The sequence below is a fragment of the Peromyscus maniculatus genome, chromosome 6 (genome assembly GCF_049852395.1).
Source record: "Peromyscus maniculatus bairdii isolate BWxNUB_F1_BW_parent chromosome 6, HU_Pman_BW_mat_3.1, whole genome shotgun sequence".
In the NCBI taxonomy this organism is placed as follows: Eukaryota; Metazoa; Chordata; class Mammalia; order Rodentia; family Cricetidae; genus Peromyscus; species Peromyscus maniculatus.
This window is the reverse complement of record NC_134857.1, coordinates 127095499-127113524: the sequence shown is the minus strand read 5'-3', so window position 1 is coordinate 127113524 and position 18026 is coordinate 127095499.

Here is an 18026-nt window from a genome sequence, read left to right as displayed (position 1 = left end):
GAAAAGCTAAGAAAGGAAAACAAATTGAGTACGACAATCTCTAAGGTCCCCACTCCAAGTGTCTATGTATTTATCAGGTTTTACAAGCTATGAAAGAGTCATGCTGTATATAATCATGCAGACATTTCTCATAGCAGTTTTCCCCTGTCAATGTGTTGAGAATCAAGTTCGACATTGATTAGATTATGACTAATTTTTTTCTCCTAGTGCAACCCTTTCACCAAGATAAGCTGCTCCCAATACACACATCACACATAATCAAAAATCAGGCAAAGGCCCTGCATATAATTGAAAGACGAGGAAAGAATTGTGGAATGAAAGTGAAAAACTAACTTTTGCTGAATTTTACCAGATGCTGCACTAAGTGTGTAGGTTTTAAGTGATTAAGTCATGAAATAATTAAATGAAGAAACCAGAAAGCCACCCAAACTTTACTAACCGGCCAATGTTAGGAACCAATTCTCCAAAGATACCTAACACTCTGTCATGGTTTGTCAAAGGGTAGTATGACTGTCTTTATCTTTGCAAATGTCTAACGCTGGGCCACAGATGGGACAGGTGACAGACAGGAGGCCATAGGTGTTCACTGCCGACTAAAATTCTAATCCTTCCAGTCCATGGCTACGGCCCAGCTGTCTGTGTGTAGGCACAGCACCCACTTGGACAGTCCTCTCATTGTTCCCGCAAGCTGGAGGATCAGGAAAGAGAGTGGAGGAGCTGAGGCCAATAGAATACTCATACTGGAGGCTATGCCAGAGAATAATGTCCTGTTTCTGACCCAGTGATCTCATGGTGACCGCACATTCATGAAAGGAGAGCAAACCCACATGAAAGTATAAGAAACCAAAAACGTGGCCTTCAGAATTCATTTTTTCCTGCTAGAGCTTCGTTCTCACTATAAATGAACTTTGTTTCAGAACTTTCATTTTTCTGATTCTTTGCCTTTGAAAAATATTTTAACTGACATCTCTTAAAGTTTCTGTGCATAGCAATTAATTAAAAATGGTATGTTTGGAATGGAAATACGCAATGAGGATTTGGCAGGAAAAACAAATATACATTGACCACTGGGCTGTACCAGGCTCTCATCTAAGTAGAATATCAATGAAGTGGAAGTAAAAATACACAATGGAAAATGAGGCTGTGATAAATGTGAAGAAGAAGGGTGAGCAGAGACAGAGGTGCAGTGGAGGGAGGTACTACTCTCAACAGCGTGGTCAGAAAGCATTTTGTTCTGAATGTGTTATCCATTCCTTGGAAACTAATTTTAGTTATGCTTTTTAGAACTTCATACATAAGCACGACTTACATCATTTCTCTCCCCTTCTTCCCCCGATCTAGCTCCTTCCATGTTTGTCTACTCCCTCCCAAGTTCATGGTCTCTTCTTGTCAAGACTACCAGAAGCCTAAATGAGGATGTATTTTTCACCATTCAGAGAGCCTGTTGGACTTACAGAGAAGCTTTGATTAGTGGAAATCTATGAGAAGGTGCTGAGCAAAGTAGAGGAAGGGAAACTGTGGTTGGGGTGTATTGTATGAGAGAAGAATCTATTTTTAATAAAAAAATAAAATACTGAACATAATTTAAATGTATTTAAATTTGGACAAAAAAATCATTGCTTTGAATTTGTAATAGAAGATCTTCAGCACATCTAAAGAGCCAAAAAAGTTCTTTGGAAAAAGGATATATGTAAGATATTTTCTATTGGTTTAGGACAGATGATTAAAATATGTGTCTATTAATGTCCTTCAAAAAAAAAGGCTAAAGAGCAAAAGAAGAAAATTCTGGTAAAGTCTATAAAACTATTTAGAAAACTCCCTGGAGACTCTTGGCTTGCACCAGATGTGGCTAGGTTCATCTTCCTATGCAATGTTAGAGTCTTAGAAATATCAGAAATTAGATTTTGTCAGTATTTAAGCCAAAATAGGGAACATGCTCTGTGTAGCTAAAAATCCCCATTCTGGAGGGCCAATCAGAAACTAAGCTAGAGAGCTTAACATTTAAGTCATGAAAATGTCTGTGTGTTTAAAGAAACACATTCAGTCTGGTAAATGGCCGGCTCAAAATGACCCAGCCAGCTTCATCGCTGATCTGTTTTCTATTAGAGAGTGCAATATTAAAGCTTTTTTGGCACAGACTTCTGCAGGAAGCAAACACACAATCTCCATCAAGTGCCAATTGTAACTTCGTAGTCATTGTGAAAAACAGTTGTACAACAGGAGTGATCTACAGTGAGATACTCTGCTCAGAACCTGGCCACAGTCACGGGACTATCACACAGGAATTCAGTCACTGATCTCATGCCAAAGTTTTGGAGCAATTGATAACAGCATCTAAGGTATCCTTTATTGTCACTCCCTAAACTCTCTAAAGCTTATTCTCTATTTTCCAATATGAGAAGCCAATTGGCTTAATGGTATTAAATCCCAGCATTAAAGGTCTTAGAGTTAGAGAGTGTTGCCCCATCCATGTGTCTGTTGATTTATAAGCAGAGTTGAGAAAGGATAGAATGCAGCAATCAAGGGAGATGCTGTCACCAGCCAAGAGGGTTCAAGTTCAGGCTCTGCTATTTAGACAAGGTATCTCCTTCGCTCCAATTTTCTCATTTAAAAAAGGTAAGATGATAACTGAAACAATATCAAAAGATGCTTTGGAAACTCAATGAGCTAATGTGTGGAAAGACTTAGGTCAGGGGCTTGTGTATGGTAAAGTGGGATCTAAGTGGGCTCTAAATGCAATCAAATGAGTCTTCCTAGAGAGAAACAAAGCTTCCTACAGGCAGAAGAGCAGACACAATAGGAAAGGAGAAGGCAATAGGAGAGTGGTGGAGCCACCACTCAAACAGCATCGTCAACCAACAGAAGATAGAAGTTGTGAGAAATGGATTTCACTCTAGAGCCTGCAAAAAGAAAACAACTCAGTAGCATCCTAATTTCAGAATACTTACACTGCCATTGAGGTCTGGTTTCCAGAACACAGGACACAAAGACTGCAGTTCTGTTATTCTGAGCCACCAAGTGTGTAGAGAGTTGTTAGTGTGGTCAGAAAATCGACACATCATCATCAAAACAAGAGATTAAATATTTTATGCAGCTCTTCCCTCTCCTGTACCCATGGTTTTTGAAGTTTAGCTTTGCGGTATTTTCTTCTAGAGACAGAGTGTGTATACTCACCCTACTAATGGAACTTGTCTTGCTAATCAAATGTAAATAGAAGAGACACTGTGTCAGCACTGGGGGGCGGGGGTCACTTCATGTTTCCATTCTTCCCCCATTTGCATATTTTAAGGTTGTGTGTGTGTGTGTGTGTGTGTGTGTACCTGTGAACATGTATATGTGAATGCATGTGTGCACATACATGTTATATCCATGTCTGCACAGCATGTGTAAATCAGAAGATAGCCTCTGGTACTGCTCCTTAGGTACTGTTCACATTATTTCTTTTTGAGACAAAGTTTCAGATTGTCCTGACTCACCAGCCTGACTAACTGAGTCAGCTAGCCAGTGAGCCCCAGGGAGTTTCCACTTTCCTGGTGCTGGGATTACATGAATGTGTCATGACGCCTGGCTTCTTTTTACATGAGTTGTAGAAATCCAACTCGGGCTCTCCTAGACTCATGGTAAACATTTTGCCTACTGAGCCATCTTCCTCGCTTGGTTTGGGGCTACATGTAAAAAAGACACACAACAGGCAATCTCTGAGTAGCAGGACTGTGGATAAGCTGAGAGTGGATGTGAAGTAAACTGAGAAGCTCAGCCAGACTTCGACAAGACAAGCACCAGGGAAAAGTAAGTGGCTCCTAAGTTTTCATTAAACAGCGATAACTGGTTGCTACAGTTTTTATGGGGATAGTGATGAGATGCATAAAAATAAAAATAATGGTTTTTGTTTGTATCTGCCAACCTTTGAGACAGTCTAGTGGGTTAAAGTAGGATTCTGCTGCTCACCTAAAAAAAGTGGACACAATCTAAGCAGCTTCTCTCATGACACAGACTACAGTGAGATTAAGCTACTCATCTCTCTATTTAGAATGTGGTTTAAATGACTGAGTGATTGCCAACTCCTTTTAAGAAGCTGATACTGGCCATGGGTGTGGGGAAGGCTTTCAGTATCCCTCAGGTATCCCAGTTCCCTTTATTTCCCCTTTACTAAATATGACTTTCCTCGAGTTCCTTCTAGGTTGAAATCATGACAACTGTTATGAGGAAGAAGATATAGCGACCAGCTTTTCTGGACTAAGAAGTAGCAAGTGTAGTGATTCAAGTTTTATCTCAACTTGGTTAGGCTACAATACCCAATTATCAAATTAAATACTAGCGTCAATGTGATTGGAAAATACATAGAGATGTGGCTGCCCTTCATAATCAGCCAGCTTTTAAGTAGAATAACCTTGGTAATGTCTGGTGCCCTCATTAGTCCATTGAAAGACTTAAGAATGAACACTGGAGTTTACAAAAACAGGAATGCTGCCTCACTACATCAGTGCAATCCCTGTTTGGTACCCAGCCTGCTGTTCTGCCTACGTGTTTGAATCTAATAGTTCCCCAAATCTCGTTATCCAATACCTGATTACAAATCTCTTAAAGTGCATTAATCAATGTGTACATTGTTATTATTAATTTTGCATGTATTGATTCATTATGTACCTAATATATAGCAAGAGATGTAAGGATTGCATATAATATGTGTAAGGATGAAGTGTATGTGCATATGTGTGTGTGTGTCTGTGTGCATGTCTTCATGTGTACATGTAATTGTGTATGTTTGTAAGGTTCAGCTCTATTTCTCTGGAGATTCCTGACTGATACAGTGGTTCAATTTGTAGTAATGAGCAGCAAGCTTCCCTGGGGAAGGAAGAATATGATTTCATTTTTGAGCCAATACAAGAGAGCCATAACTCCTGCCAGCCCTCGCCCCTAGACACTTGTGAGTCCTGTAGCTTCCTCTTTTCATTATCCCCAATATCAGAACCAAACTACCCCTAGATGGTTTTGTTCCCTACATTTTGTTTTTGATTAGAAAACGGCTATGTCACCTAAGATACTAGGATCAATAAGTATGCATGATATCATCTAGGACTCTGTGGTCAAATTTTTTTTTGTAACATAGACACATTAAGAATCTGATGAGTGTGTGTGGTACTGCCCATAAAGACTGACACTCATTTTCATGATCTCAACAGGTTAAGCATGAAGAGAAGTGTCTCACTCACATCTATTAGAACAGCTCATTGTTCTACTGTATCTATATTGTGTTATCTAATAGAAAGTTCTGCCTTCTCTGCCTTGTGAGTGGTGCATAGACTCTCAGAGAGAGAATGGATTTAGAAGTCTTTTGCCCATGTCCTATTTCATTCTTGGCTTTCTTCTCTAGCATCATCAATTACCTAGCTGGTGCTTGTCCCAGACTCACTATCAATATAAGCCATCTACTCTCATACCAGTTGTAATCACAATCCCAAGATTCCAAACTTCCATCTCTTTCAGACCTTCTAAATACTAACTAGATCAGACCCTTCTTTTAATTAGGTGAGACCAGGCATGTTCATGGTGGTGTGGTCATAGACTTCATCTCTCCTCTGCTTCCAAATTCTGGTGTTCCACAGAACACTTTCAACAGAACCATAACTCTTTCAACATAACCATAAACACAGCATTTGTGACCCTACCCTTCCACCTCCTCACTCCTGGGTTTTCCACCGCGCATTCCGATTTTCCAATTTATGTTACTTTCTCCTTATTTCACACAAACTTTCTCATTTCTCATTTTGTTTGCTTGTATTTCAAGACAGTGTTCTCTATGTCACAGTCCATCTTGGCTGTTCTGGAACTCACTATGTAGATCAGGCTGGCCTCAAACTCACAGAGCTCCACCTGCTTTTGCCTCTCCAGTGTTGGCATTAAAGGCATGTGCCATCATGCCAGGCAAACTTTCTCTTCTTTACAAAACTGTTTTTTATCTAAGGAATAGGTCTGTATTCATACTTTCAAATGCCCCTCAACAAATGTGTAACTTGGATAAGAAAATACACGTTTACTCTCTGCCTTCTACTTGTAGAATGCATTATAACAGGTCGGAAAAGGATCTTAGAGGTGAGACAGAGCAAGGGAAGAGCAAGAAGGAAGACAGAGTAAATAAGAGCCCAAAATCATTTCATAAGGATTGCAGATTTTCGCTTTTCCTTGTTCTCTGTGCAAGCATGCCAGGCACCAGAATGTAAAGTCGTGTGAGTATGAGAGCAGGGTCCTCAAACTTTGCTTTCTATTCAAATGAGTCAAACTCACACTAGACTGAAAGGTGACCCTCTTTTCATGTCAGTCCCTAACCTGATTTTGAAAAGGTTGATAAGCCCTAGTGCAGCTTGAGAACTCTCCTTCCCTGATCCTCAACCAAGGTGAACTGAAGCACACTCACAGATACACAGTATATGAAGACCTTCGGCCTCCCAGCACAAAAGAATCCTCAGTCCCTAAAATATGTTGTTCTATTTCATTGCTGACAGATTTTTTTCCCCAAGAATGTCAAAGCAAACCTCTATAAAAGTAACCCAACAGTAAATGCACTCTAGCTAGGAATTTCCTTTCCAATTTAAATATTTTCAATGTCATAAATATTAATAATGAAAGAAGATCCCTCTGACTACAGCCTATTTGGTCTAGATTCTCAATTTACCCAAATTCTTTTGGACTTGTCTTTTATTTTTTGCTTGTGCATTTGTGTGCGTGTGTGTGTGTGTGTGTGTGTGTATTAGTATGTGGTATGTGTGTAAGCATGGTATTTATATGTGTGATCTATGGACATGAGTGCTTGTGGGTACAGATGCCTGTGCTTATATGTGAAGGCCAGATGAGAGCATCAAATGTCTTGCACTCTTGTTCTCTTCATTATTTCTTTTAGGCAGGGTCTCTCGCAAAGCCTGGAGTTCATGTTATTCATTAGGACATATAGCTCCAGAGATCATCCTGCCTTTGTTCAGAGCTGGAATTGCAGGCATGCCCAAGACCATGCTTGACTTGTTGCCTGGGTGATGGGCTCTGAACTCTGATCCTCTGTCTCATGTTTGCATAACTAGCAAGCCATCTCTGTAGCTCTTGAATTTATGTTTCACAGGAAGAAGGAAAAAATTTCAGTCAACTCTGATACTTCTATGTTATAGAACTATGCAGCCATTAAAAATGTTACATATGGATTATTGCTCAAATGATAAAAGCTCTATAATGTTATGTTTAAATATATATGTATACATATATATTCTGTTAAAGAAGCAGGTATCAAACTCAAAACACTTTTAGAAGTTACTAGTAACTCTGTTGCCAACGTCTAGAATAACTTTTACTAGCTGGGAGAATATTAGAACTGGGTTGAAATGAACAGTCTGTGATAGTTTTTCTTCTGATACTGCTTTGCTTGCCTACCTCACAGTATAGAGACCCTTCCCCTCTGTTTCCACGGCACATGCATGCTTGTACTTTCAGATGAGTAAGGAGATAAAGGAAGCACATCGACTTGGAATGATTCCACATATAAATTGGAGGGCAGGCCACTGTGTTGACGTGTGTGATAGCCATTTAAGCCATTCTTAGAATCTTGAAATAGATATTTCATTTTCAACACTTGAAAGATAATTGAAATAAAGAGAGAGTTTCCCCCCAAGGATCACAGGAAGAGAAGACATTCTAGACAGAACCATGAAGCGTAAGAAGAGATCACAGAAGAAAGAGGGAAGCAGAGAAATACTTACTAAAAGCTACCAGGAGGTTGTTTAAAAGGCAAAAGCAATTGCAGATCCTGATTGCAGATCGAGCCAAGTAGAAACTAAAAGGAGCTTTTGAGCATATTGATGGGAAGGTCTTTATTGCCAAGGAAGTTATCTCCAGCAGGTGATAGGGACTGAAGCTATAGCAAAGTATCACATGAACAACATGGGCGTGAGTGGGGGTAATGAAGGGCAAGGGTCGAGAGAAAGAGAGCTTAAGGGAGCAGGAGATCCCAGCTGGATCAAGAACAGAGAGGGAGAACAAGGAATAAAAGACCATGGTAAATGAAGACCACATGAGAATAGGAAGAAGCAAAGTGCTAGAGAGGCCCACAGAAATCCACAAAGATACCCCCACAATAGACTGCTGCCAATGGTCGAGAGACAGCCCGAACTGATCTACTCTGGTGATAGGATGGCCAAACACCCTAATTGTTGTACTAGAAACCCCATCCAATGACTGAGGGAACCAGATGCAAAGATCCACGGCCAGGCCCCAGGTGGAGCTCCAGGAGTCCAATTGGTGAGAAAGAGGAGGGTTTGTATGAGAGAGAATTGTTGAGACCGAGGTTGGATAAAGCACAGGGACAAATAGCCAAATGAATGGAAACACATGAACTATGAACCAAAGGCTGAGGAGCCTCCAACTGTATCAGGCCCTCTGGATAAGTGAGACAGTTGATTAGCTTGAACTGTTTGGGAGGCATCCAGGCAGTGGGACCGGGTCCTGTACTCAGTGTATGAGTTGGCTGTTTGAAACCTGGGGCTTATACAGGGACACTTGGCTCAGCCTGGGAGGAGGGGACTGGACCTGCCTGGACTGAATCTACCAGGTTGAACTCAATCCTCAGGGGAGTCTTTGCCCTGGAGGGGATGGGAATAGGGGTGGGCTAGGGGGAAGGTGGGGGGGTGGAGAACAAGGGAATCCATGGCTGATATGTAAAATTAAATTAAATTATAAAATAAAAAAAAAGAAAAGAAAAAATAGTAAAGCTGAGCCAGCCCCAAAGTTGTGAGCATGGGAGAGCTACCCAACTTTGCATTTGTCTTGTGGTGACATGGATGGGGGGCGATGATGCCCTCACACCTGCCCATCAGTGCCTGCGGCAGGTGGGAGATCTGGCTCTGCAGTCATAAGAGTAGTAGAGCTATCTCTGATCCTCACCAGCTGCAACTTCAAGAGAGAAGGCTCCGCATCTCACCAGGGAAGCGCACTGAGCCAACCCTGTGTGTGCAGGTGAGAGGGAGCCAGCCCAGAAACTGTGACCATGGGAGAGCTGTTCCCATTATCCATCTGTCTTGTGATGGCGTGGGTGGGGGAGGGTTGCCCTCCCTCTAACCCTTCCCCCACCTACTCCCCACCCCTCCTGCCCCCCACCCCCACCAATCGCCCATCAACTCAGGCAAATGAAAGAGCTGGCCCTGTGGTGATAAGAGTGGGAGAGCCAACCCTGTTAGTGCAGGTGTTGGTGAGCCAGCCCAGAAGTTGTAATCATGGGAGAGCTGTCCCCATTTCACATCTGGTGGACCGATCCTGCAGCTGCCCAGGCCCAGACCCAGGGTTATGACTTGGCCTGCCCCATCATCCACTCCATATATGATCTTCAGGAGCACGTGAAGGGCCCAACCTGCAGACTCAAAGCTACACAACACAGGGTAACAACAGGATGTCCAGGGGGAACCCAAGTGAGTGCTCAACATTGATAGGGTAGTAGAAACCGGAGACCTTGAACCAGATCAATGATTATTACCAATGAACACTTGCAAGGAAAAATAAATGAACAAAGGGTTTCACAGCGTGACTCATGGTGTCACTCTGCAATGTGACATTTCCATAATGACATTTTTAAGTTTTTCCCTTTGTATGTTTTTTCCTTTTTTTCTCTTAAATTTGTTTTATTTGGTAGGTGTGCAGAGGGCGGAGGGCAAAAAAAGAAAGAGAGAGAGGAAGGAAGGAAGGATGAAAGAAAGAAAGAAAGAAAGAAAGAAAGAAAGAAAGAAAGAAAGAAAGAAAGAAAGAAAGAAAGAAAGAAGGAAGGAAGGAGAGAGAGAGAGAGAGAGAGTTAGGGAGGGAGGAAGGAGGGAGGGAAAGAATGAAGGAATGAAGGAAGAAAGGAAGGGAAAATGAGAAAGAAAGCTAAGGGGATGTTGTAGTGGGTAACATGTGTGCCATATGAGTATGAGAACTTGGGTTTGTATCTTCAGCACACACATCAGAAAACCTGCACAGCTGCGTGCATCTATTATCCCAGTGCTGGGGAAGTAGTGTCAGGTGAACACACAGAGTTCATTTTCTAGCCAGCTTAGCCAAATTCATGACAGGTTCAGTGTGAGAACCTGTCCCCCAAAAGTAAGGTGATAAAGGATAACATGAACTTCTGGTCTCCATATGCATGCTCATCCTTGAACACTTCCACCCCAACACACACAGGTACACACATACTATGCACACAGAAAAAAAAGAATAAATTAAAGAAGAAAGGAAGGAAGGAAAAAGAGGGGGGAAGAGAATGAGGTGGAACAGGTAGACCTATAACCCCAGCTAGTTAGGAGGCTGGGGCATGAGGATGAGAAAGTTCAAGCCTGGACAACAGAGTGAGCTCAAGGCCAACCTGGGCAATTTAGAGACATTCTATTAAGCTATTCTACGGACTTCTATGTCTTTAAGGGTATTTTACCACTTCATTCAGCTTATATGCTGCTTTCCTTTCCCTAATCAATCCATTAACAAATATTTATTGAGCAGTTTGATTTCACAGAGCACAAGTTAGTCAACATGGGAATATATCCGTTACATGAGAAGGCAAAATTCATTAAATAGTTGAAAACCAACATAGCAGGGTGTTCAGTTCATATCTCCAGTTTAAAAAAAATGTCTTGTTTAATTATTTATAAGTCCATTAAATTTGTATTAATAAGAGCGAGCAAGTGTTGGACGATCACCACATGCTGGGACCCCCAAGGCTGAGTGCACCCTTTGTTTGTAGAAGTCACCAACATTCTGCAGGATAGAGCTCGATTGTCTCTTCTCAACTCTCCCATAACCCCCAGGCTGTGGCATCTCCTTCCTCTATACTCACAAAGCAATTTGTACATTGCATATCCCCTTAAAGCCAAGCATTCACACAGTACATTTCTACATTACAGAAGAGCAGTATTTTTTTTTCTGGTGTGTTAACAGTGCCTACGAGGTTGCCTAACACATGCTTAATAAATATGTCCATCAGCAAATTCGTTTGATAAACACAACACAGACTTACTCAGTTAGAATATGTTCACTTACAAAGACAATATGTGTGTTTGGGGGGCACCATGAGCTTTTCTTTCCAGGAAAGCATATCTGACTTCTTTTCTCTCGAGGATACTGGCACTTTCTCTTTGTCAGATCTCCTGAATTATTTTGTTGTCTTCATGGGAGCTCAGTTCTCTTACTTATTGACTGCCATCTTGTATTTTTGGCCCATGATTGACAGAGCAACTGGAATCTATGAGCAGAAAATCAATAATGCAAGGCCTTCAGACGGTCCATGGATTCTCTTAAAGAAACTGCCTTCCTGGTCTCAGTGGCAGCCACTGATCAGAAAATGTAAAACTAGCCAGCCATGAATAGGAGTGATGTAAAGTCAGCCCCACTGTTTCTTTGCATGAGAAGGTTTTTATATTGGTTTCCTGTGTTTAAATTCTGTGATGTTTCTCAGAGAGGGGGATGAAAATGGGTGGGTGGAAGAGAAAGGAGAGGGAAGGAGAGTGAGAGACAGTGAAAATCCTGAACTTGTACAAATTTGTACCCTTTGTTTTCTCTTTGCCACACTAACCTTCCCTGGTCCTTAAGCTTAAGAGATCCTAAATGTAAATTTGTTCTTTAACATAACATTTTCCTTGTTCAAGTGTAAGAGACACTCCAATAGACATGAAAGAGTCCAGACTTATTACTTGCAAGTTAGCATTTTACTGCTAATGTAGTCTGCCACCCTTTACCTCCTAGTTTTATGGTTGTTTAATTATAGCCGGCAGGCCTATGGTGGTCCTTTGCAACTTCAAGTAAAATCTGGCTTCCAGTGAAGGCTCCCCATTAGGACCTCCTGCTGAGTTATTGATTATTAAGGTAATGCACTCTTAGGGTTGCATCCTTAACATGGAAATGTAAAAATGAATGGCTTGCAACTGCTGGATTGAAGAAAAGAATCTTGCTTAACTGCAGTGTTCTCTTGCTACTTAAATAACTGTTCATTTAAACCACAGTAATAGGAAATACAATATACCTGTCAAAGCAAATCTATGATCAGAATTTTTTCTTCTCAACTCTCTAAACAAATTGCATTTTTCTTGGGAAAAATGAAATATTTATCTATGGAAAATGGAATAAAGGAGGAACTAAGGGAAGGAGGAAGGGGAATGGGGGAGGAGAAATAGGCAGGGAGGCTGAAAAAAAGGAGGGGAGAAGAGGCCTTACTCCTCTGATTTAACACATTTTCTTTCAAAGACATGGTCTACAAAGAGAGACACCATCTAAGCAAAAACAGGTATCTGGCTTTCTATGAATATAGCATTCGGATCATGGGCCTGTTATTGAGTAGGGAACAAAGGAGAGAAAGAGAGAGAGTTGAGGCCTCTTCATTATTTAGATGGAAAAATATGAGTCTGGGTTCTAACAGGACAATCCTTTATGACAATCCTCCCTGGGAGCCCACACATAAGATAAATACTGGCAAACGGCATGCAGGAAATGGAATCTGTTAGATAAATCGTCTGTAGGTGAGGCGTGGTGAGAGAGCTGCCTCTTTTCTCTGCACAGGGAAGACACTTTCATTTGTAGAGCTGCTGTTCAGTGCTGATGCCCACCATTAAAGCTGCAGGCACAGCCATGGTGAAAGACAGGGAGGCGAGCAATGGCACAGAGGATGAATTGGGCAGGTAGCCCGCCCAGAACAGGTGCCTTGTTTTAGGGAAGTGCAACGATGGAGGTTGATAAATTCACTTGACTCTCAGAGAGGAAACGGAACCATCGATCACCTTTTTAACCACAAAATCTATGGAAAATAGATCCAACTGTTATTCTCGGGGGTGCGTGTGATTAGTTTTTGAGGATGCAGGAATCCTACTGTCCTCGCATGTCTGAAAAAGATAAAATGCTGTTTTCATGAGAAGTATATAACGTATGCTCTGGAAGTACACAGAAAAATACAAAGCGTTACCCAAAGGCTGTGGAATAGACATCACTGCTGTTGTTTTGTTCTTGATGAAAGCAGCTCCAGTCGGCAAATTTGAAAACAAAAGCTAGAGCTTGTCCTCAGAGGCTATCTGCCATTCAAGTAATGATTTGGGTGGAGGCATTTGAATCCTAAATGGTCCAAAGAGGGCCAATTATCATTTCATGAGTACATGATCATTAGTATTATTCATTAGCCAGGTTCATCTGTAGATCTTAACAATCTTTGCCAAACAAGTAGCATTAACCAGGCTTTGTGGATGGGATCTCAGGAGGAGACCGTAAGGTGTCAGGAGATCCTGACATACAATAAACTCAGGTCAGGTATGTGCTTCTGAGAAAGCTGGGACCAACAAAATTAAGGATTCACTTTTGTGAGATGCTGAGTACCCATTAATTAACATAAGGGGTGGGACCTCCTGTGGGAAGGTGCTGATTTTTTTATTAGCAGAAGGACTATTTTTAATTGGATCTGATAATAACACCCTCTGAGCCATATAAACACTGGAACAGTTCTCAGACCATAAATTTAAAATTCTAAACCTGAGATACTACAGAGGAAGGACAGTAAAATTGTTCTCTTCTCTCACAGAAAGACCCGGCTAAAATGAAAGGGCTTCTGTGGGGCGGAAGGGCCTGAAGGAGATGGTTTGAGGACAGTGGGGAGCTGGGTTTGGGGAGCATTTTCTTTAGAGCACACTGAGCCTGCACCATCCTCTCCCCATACACACCAGGGCTCAGGCACACACTCCTGGTGCATCTCAAATGCGTCCCTATCTTTTCTTTCTCCTCCTAGGTCTGTCCCCTCCCATCACCCCCCCCACACACACACACACACACACCCCACACACACACATTTTCCCTTCACAGTCCTCCCTGTCTTTTCCCCTCTTTGACTGGAAAAGTTTCAGATTTCCTTAAAATGATCCCCTAGAATTTTTTAGTTCTCTTTTAGTCAAACTGTTGTCCATATGGTATAATTAAGATTCTTTTCTCCCCTCCCCCTTCCTCACTGACTCTGCTGGATGGACAGTACCATAAATCTTGTGAACAAATGTTCAGGCTAAAGCCCTCTGTGTGAGCATCATAATTTAAGTGGATTCATTCTCAGTTCATCTCTTGGAGACATGATCTCATAGCATCTGTTCTGGACAAAGACAGCCATCCTGATTACCTGGGAGAATAGTTTATCCCAGATTACTACAGATAGGTCCTTTTCTTTTTAATGCAGTCTATGTAAGATTTACTATTTTTGTATCATGCAGAAGGCATGCATATCTATACATATTCGTGCTTGCATACATATACGTACACAATGTATATTGTGAAGAAAATCTTTTAAAAATCAAAATTGTTTTGTTTTGCTGAAAAAACAAAACCTTGTTCTTGTGCTGGACACTTGGTTGCAGGTGTAAGCATCTTTCACTGTGGTTTCTCGGTCCTGCACTTACATTGCCTGAAGAGGAGCCAGGATGTTCTTTGTGATCCTCTAGTCGCTGAGAATTTCAAAGCAACAGCAGATGTGTGATTTTGCTTAGGAGGAAGTTCATTTGATTGATTATGCTCTATTTTGATTGGTTAGGGTTTTTTTTTAAACATTTATTGGGTTTTTTTGGTTGCTTGGTTCATTTTGTGTGTGGTTGTGTGGTTGTGTGGTTTTGTGTGTGTGTGTATGTGTGTGTGTGTGTGTGTGTGTGTGTGTGTGTGTGTGTGTGTGTGTAGGCACACATATGCCGCAGCATGCATGTGATGATGAGGGAACAATTTATAGAAGTAGGTTCTCTCCACCAAGTTGGCTGTGGGACCCCTGATTGGTTGATGTTTGTGATCATTTCCTAAAGGTAAAAAGCAAACCACACTTCACTGTAGCTTGCTCTGTCCAAAGCAGTAAGGTCTGTTTAGTTTTCCAAACATACTGTAGCATCATGACTCTGTGGCATTGTCTTAGCCACACAGCTTCTTCCACCCACCATCTGCTAAGGTCACCTGGTGATGGTGGGAAGATATGTTGTTATTTACATTGAGTTTTATAAGAAATGTAAGACAAAGTACTGAACATCCTCCCATTCTCCACAGACCCTTTTAGTCTCTATTATCCTTATAACCTAAACTAAGGTAGCTGTTTTATTAATATGTGTGGTAATGATAGGAATATGTTACCAAATACAAGAGTAGCATGCATATCTAGTTTGTATCTGAGAGAATTAGTTGATTGAGATGCTGGCTTTGGATCATCCAAAGTTGCTGCAATGTTAGGTTTACAAACAAGGTGCATTCAACAGGGATATATATAAATCAGCTCACTTATGTTGCACAGACCAGCTGCACAAATGCAAAACAAAGGAAGAATGGTTCGAGCATGAACATATGGGCTGAGGATACACACAATAGGATAACATGTGCTTAGCTTGTGTGAGGCCATGGATGTGATCACAGAGATTCAATCCCCAACACTACACAACCAAAAATAAGTATGTATGTATTTAAGGAGGCAGAGCTTTGTAAATGACACCAACCTCCACAGGAGTCGATTGCATAAGAGACAGATTGAAAAGTGTGAGTTTTCTTTTGTTTCTTTGTGGGGTGTGTGTGTGTGTGTGTGTGTGTGTGTGTGTGTGTGTTTGCCTTTTAAAACAATAGTTTGAGGTGACAACTCCAGTGTAGGTCCAGATGAAGACAGTGGTGTGTCTCTGTGCTGGAAGAGAGACCTTGACTAACTGTGACTCATCTGACAACGGACCTGAAAGGGGAAGAAGTTGAAGCCATATAGGAAATGGCTGGAGGAAAGGAACTCTTACCCAGACATGGAAAGGATTTGATCTCCGTGTTCTCAAATATTTCAAAAGCTCTCTTCGGGAAGACGAACCATGTCATTCTCTGTGGTTCTGGAAGGAGACCCTACACTCAATCTCAAATATCCCTGAAGACCCTGTTTGATTTTCTCTCTTGGTCCTTGCTTAACTCCTAAGTCCATTTGCAAACCCATGGCAGTCTCTCTCATTTAAAGCTGGTCTCTTCATTGATGAAGAATTTCATCAGTTATGAAATACTATAATTGCAGTGTCCTGTTTCTGTTGGCATTACAAGTGGGACACAACTGAATGAAAGTGCTATATTGTTTGAAAAAGCCAGGAATGTAGGAGATGAGGCAGAAGCTCTGAAATGGAAATCTCTGAGACAGAATTCTGGTTTGCAGAAAATGAACACAACTAAAGGGAAGCAGGAAGTGTGTTTCAGTAGTCTAGAGAAGGAAGGAGTAACTTAGGCAGTGTGAGCAAAGACTCTCAGTTCAGGACAAGATATTGGTGCTGAGAGGCATTTCCATAAAGATTCAACCACGAGTCCAGCCAAGCTGTGCTGCAGCAGCAAGCTTTTTATTGGATGGACACATAGTTAAGGACTGAAGTGGCAATCTCTGAAATGACTAGTTCTTAATAGTCTGCAAGTCCACTGAATCTGGTTGGATTTCTTGAACCTAGATTGAGGTAAGTGTTTTCAATTTTTATTTGGTGCTATATGGACATAGAGTGAGTTAATGGGAATGAAACTGACAGTTTCTAAAATCCTGGCTCTACCTTGACCTTGGCCATATGTATGCAGTGTATTTACTTACACTTTTTCTCACTCTACTAAGATAAGAACAAATCACATGTCTACTACTGGCTCCTCAGTAGAATATGGAACAGTATGAAAAATGGGTTGGTTTTGCTTTTGTATACTTTCTATACCTAATCAACAAGGAGGACCCTCTTAGTCATCTGTCTTAGTTTCTTTTCCTGCTGCAATGATAAAATGAACTAAGAAAAGCAACTAAATAGACTATAGTTCAATGCACAGTCTGTTATGGCAGGAAAGTCAAGACCAAGAGCTTGGAGCAGCTGGCCACACTACACCTGCAGCCAGAAGAGAGAAATGAATGTGTCCAGATTCTCAGTTCTCCTTCCCTATTTACATAGCCTAGGACCTCTGCAGGACTGGTACTATCCAATAACTGTAGTCAGATTCTCCCAGCTCAAGCAAGATCATCCCTCATAGGCATGTCCAGAAGCCCATCTCCTTAGGTGACTCTAGATTCTTTCAAGCTGACAGTGTGAACCATTATACCATCCTTGTTTTGTTTTGTTGAGCCAGCATTGTGCATCTTGTGCTGTGCTTCACCCTCAAGCTTCTCTGGGGTGCTGGTGGTGGTGGTGGTGGTGGTGGTGGTGGTGGTGGTGGTGGTGAAAATTTAAGACATTCATAGAAGATACTTACACTACATAGGTTATTATGACTACAATTGCTTTGGTTTTTATTATTCCTGATCCAAGGGCTACTTAATAAGTCTCTTGGTGAAAACTGTTTACCCCATAAACACTTTCCTGAAGGCTGAGTGGCAATTAAGGTAATGGTTCTGGTGTAGGAAAAGGTAAATGACCTCGTTAAGGCCTTGGCCTAAACGGTGCCCTGGTGGCCTGTGGCTGGTACTAAGCAGCAGTTCACTCACAGTGATGACTTTGTTCGCCATATCTCAAGCCTTCTACCATGACTGCTGTTCGAGTAGCATCCTTCATAGTGAGACATGACAATGCTAACTTGGGTTGGGACAGTAAGGGCAGGTATGTCCGTCCACCCGGGGAATCTGAACTGCTGCCTGTGAGCCTGCACTTCCTGAACTGAAAGTTCAGGCACTTGGGTGACAGTCACCTCCTTTTTTCTTAGGAATTAGCAGGATTAATCTTGGCTTAACCACACTCAGATCCGATAATCACCCATCCACTGATTTACTTCAGCCAGAGTCATGAATCCATCTAAATCCATCACCTACGGAGAGAGCTCACAAACCCTGAAAAGTATTATTCACTTGACTACCCTGCTGGTGCCATCATAAAATGCTGCTTAATTATTACTAATGCCACAGCATTTAGTGAATCTCCATTACAGGGCTTCTAATCCCTTTCTCTCTGTGTGGGGTAAGCTCTTTGAAGGGAACATGGCATTCTCGGAGATGCTCAAGATTGTTATCATGCAGGACCAGCAAAGTGGGCACGACCAAACAGGGCTGGCAGTAGAAAGCCTTT